This window comes from Herpailurus yagouaroundi, unplaced genomic scaffold, assembly GCF_014898765.1.
Source record: "Herpailurus yagouaroundi ecotype Mexico unplaced genomic scaffold, PumYag 28, whole genome shotgun sequence".
NCBI classification, from domain to species: domain Eukaryota; kingdom Metazoa; phylum Chordata; class Mammalia; order Carnivora; family Felidae; genus Herpailurus; species Herpailurus yagouaroundi.
The window spans coordinates 11569826-11587640 of record NW_024412376.1 but is presented as its reverse complement, the minus strand read 5'-3'; the positions used below and the strand labels follow the sequence as shown (position 1 = coordinate 11587640).

General features: G+C 38.8%; 1 long non-coding RNA gene and 1 pseudogene across 1 annotated transcript in view; both read left to right on the top strand.

The window, feature by feature from the left end:
- Nucleotides 1–17030, top strand: part of LOC121041080 (uncharacterized) — a 56929-nt gene extending 39899 nt beyond the window's left edge. Inside the window, exon 5 of the long non-coding RNA XR_005795695.1 lies at nt 16732–17030. This is a non-coding gene — a long non-coding RNA (uncharacterized LOC121041080). The remainder of the gene's footprint in view (nt 1–16731) is intronic.
- On the top strand, nt 7167–8675 carry LOC121040348 (26S proteasome regulatory subunit 4-like; annotated as a pseudogene).
- Nucleotides 17031–17815: the final 785 nt, after the last annotated feature.

Below are 17815 nucleotides of genomic sequence, written 5' to 3'. Positions count from 1 at the left end.
CCTGTGTGTTGTTTCCTGTGTTTCCTGTGTTCGGGGTCTTTTGTGCTTCCACACAAATTTTAGGATTGTTTGTTCTAGCTCTGTGAAAAATGCTGGTGGTATTTTGATAGGGATTGCATTAAATGTGTAGATTGCTGTGGGTAGGATAGACATTTAAAAACGTTTGTTCTTCCAATCTCACATCTGTCAGAATGGCTAAAATGTTTTCAATCCATGAGCATGGAATGTCTTTCCATTTCTTTGTGTCATCTTGACTTGTTTTTTTATCAGTGTTTTATATTTTTCAGAGTACAGATCTTTGATCACTTTGGCTGAGTTTATTTCTAGGTATCTTAAGGTTTTTGGTACAACTGTAAATGGGATTGATTCCTTTATTTCTTTTTCTGCTGCTTCATTTTTGGTGTATAGAAATGCAACAGATTTCTGTACATTGATTTTGTATCCTGTGACTTTACTGAATTTGTGTATCAGTTCTAGCAATTTTTTGGTGGAGTCTTTTGTGTTTTCTACATAGAATATCATGTCATCTATAAATAGTGACAGTTTGATTTCTTCCTTGCTGATTTGGATATCTTTTATTTCTTTTTTTTCAATATATGAAATTTATTGTCAAATTGGTTTCCATACAACACCCAGTGCTCATCCCAAAAGGTGCCCTCCTCAATGCCCATCACCCACCCTCCCCTCCCTCCCACCCCCCATCAACCCTCAGTTTGTTCTCAGTTTTTAAGAGTCTCTTATGCTTTGGCTCTCTCCCACTCTAACCTCTTTTTTTTTTTCCTTCCCCTCCCCCATGGGTTTCTGTTAAGTTTCCCAGGATCCACCTAAGAGTGAAAACATATGGTATCTGTCTTTCTCTGTATGGCTTATTTCACTTAGCATCACACTCTCCAGTTCCATCCACGTTGCTACAAAGAGCCATATTTCATTCTTTCTCATTGCCACGTAGTACTCCATTGTGTATATAAACCACAATTTCTTTATCCATTCATCAGTTGATGGACATTTAAGCTTTTCCCACAATTTGGCTATTGTTGAGAGTGCTGCTATAAACATTGGGGTACAAGTGCCCCTATGCATCAGTACTCCTGTATCCCTTGGGTCAATTCCTAGCAGTGCTATTGCTGGGTCATAGGGTAGGTCTATTTTTAATTTTTTGAGGAAGCTCCACACTGTTTTCCAGAGTGGCTGCACCAATTTGCATTCCCACCAACAGTGCAAGAGGGTTCCCGTTTCTCCACATCCTCCCCAGCATCTATAGTCTCCTGATTTGTTCATTTTGGCCACTCTGACTGGCGTGAGGTGATATCTTCAGTGTGATTTTGATTTGTATTTCCCTGATGAGGAGCGACGCCGAGCATCCTTTCATGTGCTGTTGGCCATCCGGGTGTCTTCTTTAGAGAAATGTCTATTCATGTCTTCTGCCCATTTCTTCACTGGGTTATTTGTTTTTCGGGTGTGGAGTTTGGTGAGCTCTTTATAGATTTTGGATACTAGCCCTTTGTCCAATATGTCATTTGCAAATATCTTTTCCCATTCCGTTGGTTGCCTTTTAGTTTTGTTGGTTGTTTCCTTTGCTGTGCAGAAGCTTTTTATCTTCATAAGGTCCCAGTAGTTCATTTTTGCTTTTAATTCCCTTGCCTTTGGGGATGTGTCAAGTAAGAAATTGCTACAGCTGAGGTCAGAGAGGTCTCTTCCTGCTTCTTTTATTTCTTTTTGTTGTCTAATTGCTGAGGCTAGGACTTCCAGTGCTCTGATAAATAATAGTGGTGAGAATGGACATCCCTGTTATATTCCTGACTGTAGAGGAAAAGCTCACAGTTTTTCCCCATTGAGGATCATATTAGCTGTGGGTCTTTTGTATGGCTTTTATGATGGTGAGGTATGTTCCCTGTATCCCTACTTTGTTGAGGGTTTTAATCAAGAATGGATAATGTACTTTGTCAGATGCTTTTTTTCTGCATCTATTGAGAAGTTCATATGGTTCTTATTCTTTCTTTTATTAATATGGTGTATTACACTGATTGATTTGTGAATATTGAACCACCTTTGCAATGCAAAAATAAATTCCCCTTGATCGTGGTGAATGATTCTTTTAATGTATGTTGGATTCAATTTGTTAGTATTTTGTTGAGAAATTTTGCATTCATGTTCATTGGGGATATTGGCCTTTAGTTTTCTTTTTTAGTGGAGTCTTTGTCTGGTTTTGGGATCAGGGTAAATGTTGGCCTCGTAGAATGAGTTTGGAAGTTTTCTTTCATTTCTATTTTTTGGAATAGTTTGAGAAAAATAGGTATTAACAGCTCTTTAAATGTTTGGTAGAATACCCCTGTGAAGCCATCTGGCCCTGGACTTTTGTTTGTTGGGAGGTTTTTGATTACTGATTCAATTTCTTTGCTGGTTATTGGTCTGTTCAAGTTTTCTGTTTCTTCCTATTTCAGCTTTGGTAGTTTATATGTTTCTGGGAATCTATCCATTTGTTCTAGATTACCCAATTTGTTGGCATATAATTTTTCATAATATTCTCTTATAATTTGTTTGTATTTCTGTGGTGGTGTTTGTTATTTCTCCTCTGTTATTAGTGATTTTATTTATTTGGGTTCTTTCTCTTTTATTTTTGATGAGTCTGGTTAGGAGTTTTTTAATTTTATTAATTTTTTCAAAGAACCAGCTCCTGGTTTCATTGATCTGTTATACTGTTTTTTTTTTTTTTTAGTTTCTATATCATTTATTTCTACTCTAATCTTTACTATTTCCTTTCTTCTGCTGGCTTTAGGCTTCAGTTGTTGCTCTTTCTCTAGCTCTTTAGGTGTAAGGTTAGGTTATATATTTGAGATTTTTCTTGCTTCTTGAGGTAGACCTGTATTGCTATATATGTCCCTCTTATGACTGTTTTGCTGCATCCCAAAGGTTTTTGACTCATATTTTAATTTTCATTTATTTCCATGTATTTAAAAAATTTCTGGTTTAATTTCTTGGTTGACCCATTCATTCTTTTTTTTTATTTAAAAAATTTTTTTTAATGTTTATTTATTTTTGAGAGTGAGAGAGATAGAACACAAATGGGGAAGGGGCAGAGAGAGAGAGGGAGACACAGACTCTGAAGCAGGCTCCAGGCTCTCAGCTGTCAGCATAAAGCCTGATGTATGGCTTGAACTCACAAACTGCAAAATCACAACCTGAGCCAAAAATCGGATGCTAAACTGACTGAGCCACCCAGGCACCCCACCCCCATTCATTCTTTAGTAGGATGTTCTTTAACCTCCATGTATTTGTGGCCTTTCCATTTTTTTTCTAGTTTCATAGCATTGTGGTCAGAAAATATGCATGGTATGATCTCAATCCTTTTGTACTTGTTGGGGCCTTATTTGTGACTTAGTATGTGATCTATTCTGAGAACGTTCCCTGTGCATTCAAAAAGAATGTGTTTTCTGCTGCTTTAGGAAGAAATGTTCTGAATATATCTGTTAAGTGCATCTCGTCCAGAGTGTCATTCAAAGCCCTTGTTTCCTTGTTGATTTTCTGCTTAGAATATCTGTTCCCTGATGTAAATGGGGTATTAAAGTTCCCCACTGTTATTGTATTATTATCAATGAGTTTCTTTATGTTTGTGATTAATTGATTGATATATTTGGGTGTTTTAAGTTGGGGACATAAATATTTATAATTGTTAGATCTTCTTGTTGGATAAACCCCTTTATTAAGATGTAGTGCCCTTCTTCATCTCTTGTTACAATCTTTGGTTTAAAACCTGATTTGTCTGATATAAATATGGCTACTCTGGTTTTCTTTTGACATCCATTTGCATGATAAATATTTCTCCATCGTCTCATTTTCAATCTGCAGATGTCTTTAGGTCTAAAATGAATCTCTTGGAGTGCCTGGGTGGCTCAGTCAGTTAAGCGTCCTACTTTGGCTCAGGTCATGATTTCACAGTTCATGAGATCGAGCCCCACATCAGGCTCTGTGCTGACAGTTCAGAGCCTGGAGCCTGCTTCCAATTCTGTGTCTCCCTCTCTCTCTCTGCTCCTCCCCCACTCACTCTCTGTCTCTCTTTCTCAAAAAGAAATAAACATTAAAAAAAATTTTTTTTAATGAATCTCTTGTAGGCAGCAAATAGGTGGGCCTTGGTTTTTTTAAATCCATTTTGACAGCTTATGTCTTTTGATTGAAGCATTTAGTCCGTTTAAATTCAGAGTAATGATATGAATTTAGTGCCATTTAATTACTTGTTTTGTCATTGTCTCTGGATATTTTCTCTGTTCTTTCTAGTATTTGTTGCTTTTGGTCTTTCTTTTCCACTCAAAGAGTCCCCTTTAGTATTTTGTGTAGGGCTGGTTTAGTGGTCGTAAACTACTTTAGTTTTTCTTTGTCTGGGAACTCTTTATCTCTTCTTCTATTCTGAATGATAGCTTTGTTGGATACAGTATTCATTCAGCACACATGATATATCATGCCACTCCCTTCTGGCATGTCAAGTTTCTGTGGACAGATCTGTTTCTAGCCTCACTGGTCTTCCCCTACAAGCTAGGGACTTCTTTTGTCTTGCTGATTTTAGGATTTTTTTTTTAATCTCTATATTTTGCAAATTTAATTGCAATATGTCTTGGCATTGGCCTGCTTTTATTGATTTTGATAGGAATTCTCTGTGCCTCCTGGATTTGGAAGTCTGTTTCCTTCCCCAGATTGGGGAAGTTTTCAGCTATAATTTCCTCAAATAAATCTTCTGCCCCCTTTTCTCTCTTTTCTTCTTCTGAGACCCCTATAACACAAATGTTATTACATTCCATGGAGTCATTGAGTTCCCTGAGTCTACTTTCATGATCCAAGATTTTCTTTCCCTCTTTTGATCAACTTCATTATTTTCTATAATTCTATCTTCTATATTACTTATTCATTCCTCATTGTGGTCAGTTTTGTATCACGGTTATTGCATTTTTCATTTTGGCCTGATTGGTTTTAAGCTCTTTTATCTCTGTGGTAAGGGTATCTCTGATGCCTCCTATGCTTTTCTCAAGTCTAGCTAGTATTAAGATTGTTGCTTTAAATCAATCTAGGTATGTTGGATTAGGCATATTACTTATATCTGTTTTGATTAGATCCCTGGCCATGACCTTTTCTTGTTCTCTTTTGGGATGAATTTCTCTGTCTTTGCATCTTATCTAGGTCTCTGTATTCTTCTCTGTGTTAGGAAAGCCTGTTATGTTTCCTGATCCTGAGAGTAATGGGTTTATGAAGAAGAAGTTATATAATATCCACGCTTATAGGTTATATAATGCCTAGCACTTCAGGAAGTGTCTCTGGTGTATGTTGTGTGCATTCTGCTATTGTGTTATTGCTGCTCTATTCCTCAGGTCAGTCCTCTGCAGAGTTTATCCTTGCTGATGGTGGGGAATGTTTGGATCATGGCCAGAGTATGGTGTGTTTTAACTAGGTGTGCTCTGGTATAATTGTTAAAAGAGATATGATACTATTTCCACTAGAGTTGAAACTTTGGAGAATTCTATGGTCAGTAGACATGTTGCATGTGGGAGTTTGTGCTGGTCTTCTGGGGGAAGGGACCCACTGCACTGGTTCTTAGGCACACTTGCCCAAGAAAAGCATTGCCAGGATAGTACAGGGGGGTGGGAATGGGTTTAGTGTAAGCAGATTAAGCAGCCAACGTTGGCACTATCCTGTTTACTGAAATTAATTTATGCTGAGGGGCAGGGGAGGGAAATGGTGCTAGCCAGCTCCTTTGTCCCTGGAGAGGCAATGCCACCTCTCTCAGATGTGCTCCAAGAAGGAGGAATCTTCTCTCCAAGTGCATCTCAGACGATCCTCAGACGATTATGCCCTCTGCCCCCAGGTTATTTGCCTGCCTTCTCTACAGGAGCACTGCAGCACCTTCAGGGCTCTACACCAGGACTTCTAAAACTATAGCTTTTAAGCCCCGCTGGTTGCAAAAACTCATAAAAATCAGCCCCTCTTATTTTCCCAGTCAATGACTTTGTGGAAGTGTTTTCCTTGTGTGATCCTTTGTGCACTCCTCTCTCCTTTCTCTCTTTTCTCTCTCCATGACCAGGGCTCTCTCCCCTCTGCAGCACCCACAATCCATTTCTCCCCCAAAACATGTCTCCACACCTCCTACCTTCCATGATGTGGCCTCTTTTCTCCCTCTAGGTGTGCAGTTTGTTCTGTCAGTCCTCAGTTTCATTTGTTGGGTATTTAGAATGATTTGTTATTTATCTAGCTGTGTTCAAAGGAAAAGCAAGCCCAGGGTCCTTCTACTACTCCGTCACCTTAGCTCCCACCCACACTTGTCCATTTTCTATCCAAACTGAACAAAGGAAATGCACCCAAATGGATCCTTTCTCCCTCCATTTTATCACAGCAGACATATCCTACTAATGATCAGTGTCATTTAGCCTGCCAGACCAAAACCAGATAAGAACACCACAAAAAAGAAAATTACAGGCTAATTAATGTCTCTGATGAATATAGATGCAAAATCCTAACAAAATATTAGCAAACTGAATTCAACAATACATTAAATAGCTCATACACCATGATCAAGTGAAATTTATTCCAGGGATGCAAAGATGGTTCAACAAATCAATCAACATGATGTACTACATTAGCAACAAAATGAAGGATAAAAATCACATGATCATCTCAATATATGAAGAAAAGCATTTGACAAAATTCAACATTCATTTATGATAAAAACTCAACAAAATGGATACATAGGAATGTACCTCAAGATAATAAAGACCATATATGATAAGCCCACAGCTAACATGCAAAATGGTGAAAAGCTGAAAGCTTTTCCTCTAGTTAGGAACAAGACAAGGATGCCCACTCTCACTACTTTTATTTAACACAGTATTAGAAAGCCTCATCAGAGAAATTAAGCAAGAAAAAGAAATAAAAGGCATCCAAATCAGAAAGGATGGCATGATTTACAGATGATATGGTTTTATATATAGAAATCCATAAAAACTCCATGAAAAAACTGTCAGAACTATTCAACAAATTCATAGTATAGTCACAGGATACAAAATCAATATATAAAATCTACTGTTTCTATACACTAACACTGAGCCATCTATCAGAAAGAGAAATTAAGAAAACAATCTTAATTGCATCAAAAAGAATAAAATACCCATTTGAACGGCTGAAGCAAGATGCGTCAGAGTCAGAGTGGTGATCATGGCCCTGGGGGTGGCAAAAAGGATGACAAGGACAAGAAAAAGAAATATGAACTTCCTGGGGCGCCTGGGTGGCTCAGTGGGTTAAGTGTCTGACTTCAGCTCAGGTCATGATCTCGCAGTTCATGAGTTCAATTCCCACATCAGGCTCTGTGCTGACAGCTCAGAGCCTGGAGCCTGATTCGGATTCTGTGTCTCCCTCCCGACTCATGCTCTCTCTCTCTCTCAAAAATAAATAAACATAAAAAAGAAATAGGAACGTTCTGTACCAACTAGAGCGGGGAAAAAGAAGAGGGAAACAAAGGGACCAGATGCTGCCAGCAAGCTGCCACTGGTGACACCTCACACTCTGCTGGTTAAAATTACTGAAGTTAGAATTAAAGACTGTCTTCTCATGGAGGAAGAATTCATTAGAATTCAGGAACAAATGAAGCCTTTAGAAGAAAAGCAAGAGGAGGAAAGATCAAAAGTGGGTGATCTGAGGGGGACCCCAAAGTCGGTAGGAACGTTGGAAGGGATCATTGATGACAACCATGTGGATCATCGTGTCCATATCTGTGGGCTCAGAACACTATGTCAAGCATTCTTTACTTTGTAGACAAGGATCTGCTGGAACCAGGCTGCTGGTCCTTCTCAACCACAAGATGCATGCCATCATAGGGGTGCTCATGGATGACACGGATCCCTTGGTCACAGTAATGAAGTTAGAAAAGGTCCCCCAGGAAATCTATGCTGATATTGTGGGTTGGACAACCAAATCCAAGAAATTAAGGATCTGTGGAGCTTCCTCTCACTCATCCTGAATATTATGAAGAGATGGGTATAAAGCCCCCATTCTCTAAGGTCCACCTGGCACAAGTAAAACCTTATTAGCCAAAGCAGTAACAAACCAAACCTTAGTCACTGCCCTAAGAGTGGTTGGCTCTGAACTTATTCAGAAGTACCTAGGTGATGGGCCCAAACTTGTTTGGGAATTGTTTCAAGTTGCAGAACACGTGCCATCCATTGTGTTTATTGATGAAATTGATGCTATTGGAACAAAAAGATAGGACTCAAATTCTGGTGGTGAGAGAGAAATTTAATGAACAATGTTGGAACTGTGGAACCAGTTGGATGGATTTGATTCAAGGAGTGATGTGAAAGTTATCATAGCCACAAACTGAATAGAAACTTTGGATCCAGCACTTATCAGACCAGGCAACATTGACAGGACAAATGAGTTCCCGGCCAGATGAAAAGATTATGAAGCACATCTTTCAGATCCAGATAAGCAGGATGACGCTGGCTGATGATGTAACCCTGGATGACTTGATCATGGCTAAAGATGACCTCTCTGGGGCCGGCATCAAGGCAATCTGTACAGAAGCTGGTCTGATGGCCTTGAGAGAACATAGAATGAAAGTAGCAAATGAAGACTTCAAAAAATCTAAAGAAACTGTTCTTTATAAAAAACAAGAAGGTACCCCTGAGGGGCTCTACCTGTAGCAACCACATTTGCCTTCAAGGAAGTGGTCGGGAGTGTTCCGACTCTTTAGAGGGATGAGGTTGGGGAAGTTGTCCAGAGGAACCCATGTTCCAGTTGATCTTTCTTAGCAAAACCTCCTGTGTACATTTCTAAGTGTTGTGTGTAGAATGCCCACTAGGCTGCCTTCATCTGTTGGCCACGTGCAGTGCCCTCCCCCCAATAAAGCGAGCTCCTCCTAAAATAAATAAATAAATAAATAAATAAATAAATAAATAAAACCTAAGAATAAATTTAACCAAGGAGATGAAAAACCTATACACTGAAAATTATAAGACATTGATGAAAGAAATTGAAGAAGACACACATAAATGGAAAGATATTCCATGCTTATGGATCAGAAAAATTAATATTGTTAATATATCTATGTTACTCAAAGCAATCTACAGATTCAGTGCAATCTCTATCAAAATTCCAAAAGCATTTTACACAGAACTGGAACAATCTTATAATTTATATGAAACGAGAAAAGACCCCAAATAGATAATGAAATCTTGGGTAACAAAACGGGAGGCATCATGATACCTGTTTTTGAACTAAATGACACAACTATAGTAATGAAAACTGTATGATATTGGCAGAAAAACAGACACATAGATCAACTGAACAGAATAGAAAAACCTCGAAATAACCCACATAGATATGGTCAATTAATTTACAATAAAGGGGCCAAGATACAATACGGAAGGACAGTTTCTTCAAAAAATGATGTTGGGAAAACTGAACATCCACATGCAAAAGTATAAGACTAGACTATCTTACATCATATACAAAAATTAACTCAAAATGGACTAAACACTTGAATGTAAGACCAGAAACCATAAAATTTTTAGAAGAAAACAAAGGCAGTAGACTCCTTGACATTGGTCTTAGAGATGATTTTTTGAATCTGACTTTAAAAGCAAAAGGCAACAAAAGCAAAAGTACAGTTAACTCTGAACTGCATGGGTCCACTTACACATGGATTTTTTTCAATAAACACAGTACAGTACTATAAATGTATTTTCTCTTTCTTATGATTTTCTTTTATTAAAATGTTTATTTTCAGAGACAGAGAGAGAGAGAGAGAGAGCAAGCACACATTGGAGAGGGACAGAGAGAGAGGGAGAGAGAGAGAATCCTAAGCAGGCTTCACACTGTCAGCAGAGAGCCTGACATGGGGCTCGATCTCACGATCCATGAAATCATGACCTGAGCCAAAATCAAGAGTTGGTTGCTTAACTACTGAGCCACCCAGGTGCCCTCTTTCTTATGATTTTCTTTTCTCTAGCTTTATTATAAAAATATAGTATACATGTATACAAACATACAAAGTAAGTATTAATCAGCTATTTATGTTATCATTAAGGCTTCCACTCAACAGTAGGCTGTTAGTAGTTACATTTTTGGGGACCAAAAAAATCCACACATGGATGGATTTTCTACTGTGTAGGGTGTCAGCGCCCTAACCTCCACATTGTTCAAACTCAGCTGTGAACAAGTGTAGCTATATCAAACAAAAATCTTCTGAACAGCAAAAGAAACCATCCATAAAATGAGGAGGCAACCTACTAAATGGCAGAAGATATTTGCAAATAATATATCTGATAAAGGTTAATATCCAAAATGTATAAAGAACTCATACAATTCAATCACAAACAACAACAACAACAACAACAACAAACAATCCCAAACAATTAAAAATTGGGCAGAGGATCTGAATAGTCATTTTTCTGAAGAAGACACACATATTACAAACATGCACATAAAAAGATGCTCAACATCACTAATCATCAGAGAAATGCAAATCAAAACCACAATGAGATATTACTTCATACTTATTAGAATGGCTAATATCAAGAAAATAAGAAATAACAAGTATTGGTGAGGATATGGGGAAAGGGACCTCTTGGACATTGTTGGTGGAAATATAAATTGATGCAGCCACTATAGAAAATAAAAAAGTTGCTGGGGCGCCTGGGTGGCTCAGTCGGTTTAGCGTCCGACTTTGGCTCAGGTCACGATCTCGCGGTCCGTGAGTTCGAGCCCCGCGTCGGGCTCTGGGCTGACAGCTCAGAGCCTGGAGCCTGCTTCCGGTTCTGTGTCTCCCTCTCTCTCTGCCCCTCCCCCGTTCATGCTCTGTCTCTCTCTGTCTCAAAAATAAACAAACGTTAAAAAAAAAATTAAAAAAAAATAAAAAAAGAAAATAAAAAAGTTGCAAATACAACTAGCATATGATCCAACAATTCCACTTCTAGGTATTTATCCAAAGAAAATTAAAACAGTAATTCAAAAAGATATATGCACCCTTCTGACCTTTGCAGCCAACATTATTTACAGTAGCCAAGATATGGAAACAACCTAATTGTTCACTAACGAATGAGTGGATAAAGAAGATTCCATATGGGGCGCCTGGGTGGCGCAGTCGGTTGAGCGTCCGACTTCAGCCAGGTCACGATCTCGCGGTCCGTGAGTTCGAGCCCCGCGTCGGGCTCTGGGCTGATGGCTCAGAGCCTGGAGCCTGTTTCCGATTCTGTGTCTCCCTCTCTCTCTGCCCCTCCCCCGTTCATGCTCTGTCTCTCTCTGTCGCAAAAATAAATAAACGTTGAAGAAAAAAAAAATTTAAAAAAATAAAAAATAAAAAAAAGAAGATTCCATATGATGGAATACTACTTAGCCATAAAAAGTTACATCTTGCCATTTGAAACAACATGGGTGAACCTAGAAGGTATTATGCTAAGTGAAGTAAGTCAAACAGAGAAAGAAAAATGCCATATGACTTTGCTTATATGTGGTCTAAAAAAACAAATGAGAAATCAAAACTCATAAATACTGAGAACAGAATGGTGGTTGGCAGAGGGGACCCTGAGGGTTAGGGAGTATGTGAAATGGGTGAAGACAGTCAAGAGATACAAACTTCCATTTATAGAATAAATAAGTCATGGGATGTAATGCTCAGTATGGTGACTGTAGTCAATAATATTGTATTGCATATTTGCAAGTTGCCAGGAGAGTAAATCTTAAATGTTCTAGTCACAAAAAAATTTTGTGACTTTGAATAACAATGGATGTAACTAGACTTACTGTGGTGATTATTTTGCAGTGAATACAGTTATAGAATCATTATGTTGTACACCTGAAATGAATATAATGTTATGTGTCAATTGTACCTAAAAACATAATAGCCCTGCCAGACTGGTGTCTCCCCTTCTTCCCTGGTGGTCCTTTGGCTCAAGTTGCTGAGGTACACAGGTGGCAGTCACAGCTTAAATTTGAAGGGATTTTTGCTATGTCTCCTGGAAGAGGTGTTCTCCCTTTGGGAACCAGGAGTTGAAGAGTCCAGAGTTGTGAGGACAGGAAGCACAAATTCCCTATGTGGTTTACTGAATGCGGTGGTAAGTGATGTCACTCCTTGGTTCCCAAGCCATGTATTCTTTCTTTGGGGGTACAGACCCATATAAGGGTTTTGATTAAAAGTGGGTAATGCTTTGGGGGCACCCCATCATCTGAAATTATTACTGTCCAGCTTTGGTATCCAATTTGCCATTAATACCAGGCCCTATTCCCAGCAGAGTGTAATCACTGGGCACTGTTCCCTCTAATCCTGTCAGGTGGCCTGAGTAGTTTCCTCACTTGTGTGCACTATCAATGCTTTGCTGAATACTTGTGGGAGACCCTCTGCAGAGCTCCAGAGTTCTCTTCCTATACAGCTCTGTGTCCTACAAACTCTAGCCTCCTTGGCCTCTCTAGATTCTCTGATCTGTCTTTCCAATTTAGGAGGTCTGCTAGGTTTTATCTGATCCCCCACCCTTCACCATGACTTGGAAACTGTCCCAAGGCCTTATCTGGGGCAATTGTAGGGCTTACCTGTCTATTTCCTATCTCGGAGAGCACTCCTTCCCTACCTGATGTCCACTGTCTTGAAAATCATTTTTCATGTATTTTGTCCAGTTTTTTTGTTGTTTCAGAAGGAACAGAGGTCTGTGTAACTCTCAGTGTGTGAAGAATTTAACTGGGGTTTTGTAAACCTCAATGTTCTCTCCAGTTTCTCCATCACTCCTTTTCCATGGGAGCAATGTCAGCCTGGGATTTCCTGGCCTGCAAAGCAAAGGCTCACAGTTTAAAATAATAGCAGGACAATAACAAACAAAAACAAATATTCCTTAATGACATCTTTCCTGAGGAAGAGATGCAGAAGATTCTGTTGATTTCTAAACCCTATTTATTCTTGGTTTTGTTTTGTGGGGGAAATTGTCCAACCACACACGTGAGGAACAAAATTGCCCAATTTCAGGAACTTCAAGTGTACCTAAGGAGAGTCCATTGTGCCCCCTGAAGCTCTCTCCTCTCAGTAAGATCAATTTCTGCTTGCTTTAATATATAGAGAGTTTAGTTTTTGTTTGTGTATTTTGATCTTTATAGCCCAGTGTCAGTCTCTGTAGTATTGCAGGCACTTTCCTACATGCCTCACTGATGCAGGGGAGAGAGAGAAAACTGGCCTGGCTCCTGGTGGGGCTCCCATAAACCCTGTTCTCTGTGGGCATCACAGGGAAAGCAGAGGCTAGAACCCTGAGCATTTGACCCCTTACAACATCTCTGGCTGTTTATAACCTATTCTGTGGCATTGAACTGACATAGAAGTGAAAGCCCAGCTTCTTTAAACTAACACTGTAGGAGAATGAGTGCTTTAAGTGGACTTCACTGAGGTGCACTGAAGATTCATTTTGGTTGATCTCCAAATAGCTCAGGGAAAAAATTCAACATTCAGCTAAAATGGAGGCAGAAGCCTCCTATCTTACTCCTATATTGCTATCATATAGTAAGAACTTAGAGGATATAGAATGAATCCGAAACTTTATTAAAAATTTAAAATTCTAGGGACACCTGGGTGGCTCAATGGTTGAGCATCTGACTTGTGATTTCAGCTCAGGTCATGATCTCATGGTTCATGGGATTGAACTCCGCCTGGGGCTCTGTGCTGTCAGCACAGAGCCTGCTTGGGATTCTCTCTCTCCCTCTCCCTGTGCCTCTCCCCCCTCCTCAAAATAATAAATCAACATTTAAAAACTTTTAAAATCTAAAGTTCCACTTATAGTGAAAAACATGCATTTATTGTGTGTGGCCTCAAACAGCCATATTAAAAATTCTTGGCATTTTGATTAAACACACATATGTACCTTGCACCATTACAATTGCACACAACAATTTAGTTTTTGAAAATATATTGTTTAGATACATCACAAGTTCTGTTAAACATAAGTACTCACTTTCAAATCTGATACTCAAGATGTGTAATTTGCCTGTACACAGGTAAGCTGATGGTTCAATATGCTTTAGTTGGAGGTACAACAGATCAGTTGCTGAAGTTTCCCAGTAGTGTCCATCTTGTACTTTGATGACACCCATAGAATGCTTAAGGGCACTGAAGTTTAGGAGATAAAGGCCAGTGTGTGTTCACTTACCTGCTGAATCAAACTCATGCATAACACAATAAATAGTACTTAAAACCTTCTTTAAATTACTATTTCCAGATCTGCCCCAACCACAGACTGTTCTTGCTTTGGGAACAGAAAAGAGAGACACCTGTTGAGCATATTTCTTTTTCTTTGTAGTGTTCCATTGAAGAAAAAGACTAAATTAGTTTGCTTTCTTTCCTGAATGATGGCAATTTCAGGAAATCCTGGAACAAATTGTTTCCAACTCAATGAATCCAGGTGATTTTCTTTTTTATTGTGGTGGACATTGGCTTAGTCTAAGCAGATGGACCCATATGCAAAAAAGTCTCTGTATATCTGATCTAGGTCTTATATACAAGCCCTACTAAGCATTTGCAAATACTTTTTGGCTATATTTGACTGTTTAATTATACTTAGTTTAAATTATACTTAGTACAGTTTGGAAATTTCTTACAAAACTAAACATACTCTCACCATATGATATGCAACAATCACTCCATGGTATTTAGTCAAAGGAGTTGAAAACTCATGTCTACACAGGTATCTGCACACAGATATGTAAAAGTGCTTTATTCACAACTGCCAAAACTTGAAAGCAACCAAGATGTCTTTTGGTAGGTGAATAGATAATAACCTGTGGTACATCTAGACAATGGAATATTATTTAGTGCTAAAAAGAAATGAGCTATTAAGCCATGAATAGATATGGAGGAAACTTAAATGTATATTACTGAAAGAAGCCAATCTGAAAAGTATACATACTCTATGTGATTCCAACCATATGGTATTCTGGAAAGGCAAAGCTATGGAAACAGGTAAAAAGATCAGTGATTGCCAGGGATTAGCAAGAGGGAGGGATGAATAGATAAAACAGAGGATTTTCAGGGCAATAAATACTGTAATGATGGATATATGTCAGTATATATGATGGTCCAAACTCATAAAATGTACAACACCAAGAGTACACCCTAATGTAAACTGTGTACTTTGGGTGATCAGTGTGGCTTATGTGTGCCAATGGAGGTTCATCAATTGTAACAACTGTACCATTCTGTTGGTGTACCACTCCCCATAATAAGGGAGGCTGTGCATGTGTGGGATTGCTCTGCCCTTTTCCCTCAGTTTTCCTGTGAACCTAAAACTGCTCTAAAAAATAAAGACTATTTGAAAAAGATACTTAATAGTGAAATGAAGGATATTCCTACTGTTAAACACCTAATCAAAACTCCTCTTTCAATAATCTGATTAAACTATGGAATGCTAATGCAAGTTATTTTATAGAAACACTTGAAGGGGGAAAAAATCAAATGATAGTTATAAATAACATTTTAAAGGGAGATAAGTTGATCAGCCTCTGAAGGTTAGTGTTTCCTACACTGTCATCTTGCTCCCCCACTGGGATGTGGCTGGACCATGACATTGAATTTATTACTTTTGTGTTTTTTTCAATACTGTTGGAATTTTCCACATCATCTTCCTCGCAGACTGAGTATGCTCTCATATTCTGTTAAGAGCAGGATTAGCCCCAAATGACTAGTGTATTAGTTTGCTTAGGCTGCCCTTTTATAGTACCAGAGACTAGGTGGCTTCAACAACAGAAATTTATTGTCTCAGAGTTCTGGAGGCTGAAAGTCCAAAATCAAGGTGTGGGCAGGCGGGCCTCTCTCCTTGGCTTGATGATGGCTGTCTTCTTTGTATGTCTTTAGTTGGTCTTCCCTCTGTGTGTGTCTGTGTCCTCTATCTATCTATCTATCTATCATCTATCTAATCTACCTAGTTTTTAAAGTTTATTTATTTTGAGAGAGAGAGAGAGTGAGCAGGGGAGGGGCAGGGAGAGAGGGAGGGAGAGAGAGAATCCAAAGTAGACTCTGTGTTGACAGCAAGGAGCCCAATATGGGCTCAAATCATGAACTGTGAGATTATGACCTGAGTTGAAACCAAGAGTTAGACACAGGCGCCCCCTAATCTCTTATAAAGGCACCAGTCATTGGCGTAAGGCCCACTCTGATGACCTCTTTCACCTTAATTACACCTTTAAAGACTCCGGCACCTTTTGGGATGAGCACTGGGTGTTGTATGGAAACCAATTTGACAATAAATTTCATATATAAAAATAAATAAATAAATAAATAAAGACTCCATCTCCAAATGTAGTCACATTCAGAGGTAATATAAAGCTCTTTTTTTTTTTAAACGTTTATTTATTTTTTTGAGAAGAGAGAGACAGAGCATGAGCGGGGGAGGAGAGAGAAAGAGGGAGACACAGAATCTGAAACAGGCTCCAGGCTCTGAGCTGTCAGCACAGTCGGACGCGGGGCTCGAACTCACTGACCACGAGATCATGACCTGAGCCGAAGTCGGATGCTTAACCAACTGAGCCACCCAGGTGCCCCCACATTCAGAGGTAATAGGGTTAGAACTTCAACATATGAATTTTGGGAAGATACAGTTCAGCCCACCACAGTTAGGTTCTGACCCAAGCTAAAGGTCTATGGGGTGTGCTTGGAGAGTTCATGACCACTCTGTGTTGTAGTCAATTTTTCTGAGAAGGTACCCTTTTGTTTGTTTGTTTGTTTGTTTACAGATGAGACAACTTGTTTTTGGATGTGTTTACCCAAGAGTCTACAACTACATGTTTGCAGTGATAAATATGGAAACTGAGAAGTTTGCTGAGCTGGTCCCATCTCCACATTCATCCAGGCAGATGGCACATGCATCATACCCATCTCCTTTCTGGAAATTACCTAGACAACGCCTCTTAAGATGATCTTTATAAAATATTTCTTCTAGTTGGATGTTTGTCCTGGAAAAATTGTGTGAATATGAAAATGAGTGTCAGGATGAGATGAATTAATTAAAAAGAAGGAAGAATTCCAGAAGTCAGCTTAATTCTGGAACTGAATCAATGTCACTTCTTTCTTCATATGTGAATTCATCTTTCATAGAGTTATCTGATACTTTCCCAACAAAGGCAGATGGAATGTCACCTTTTCCCCCAAAACACATTATGTGGATTCCATACTAATTACTTCAACAGTATCAATACTGTGAACTATGGCTGCTTTGTATCCTGTTCTCTGTGTATTTAAAATCTTAATATCAAAATTACCCTTGATAGAACTGGGCAGAGAAATACAAGATGAGCTTAGAGCATCTTGAAAGCAGGGAAGTAAGGAAGTTCTCACTAAAGAAATAAGAAAGTAAGGAAATCGTAAGGAAGGAAGAGAGATGGAGAGAGAGAAATAGAAATTGGAGGTTGGGGGAAGAGTGGTGGGGAAAAACAGAGGGAAAAAAGGAAAGAAAGAAGGAAGGAAAGAAAGAAAGAAAGAAAGAAAGAAAGAAAGAGAAAGACAGAAAAAGAAAGAAAGAAGGGATGAAGGATGGGGGAGTGTCAAAGGGACACAGGAGCCAACCGAAAGAACTCCCAATGGCCAAAGTTAGAAAATTTTGAACAATAACAAAAAATGATAGTAATGGATTATAACACAAAGAATAAAGTAACTATCCATTAATCTATACTGATATAAATGACTAAAGAAATAAATGGAGGAGAAGGGACAAATCTTCCTTAAAGAGAATACCAAATTATATATGTGGATTCTCCTCCTTCCAGGAGGTGGGTCTTAATTCCCCTACTCTTGAATGTGAGCTAGACTTGGTGATTCACT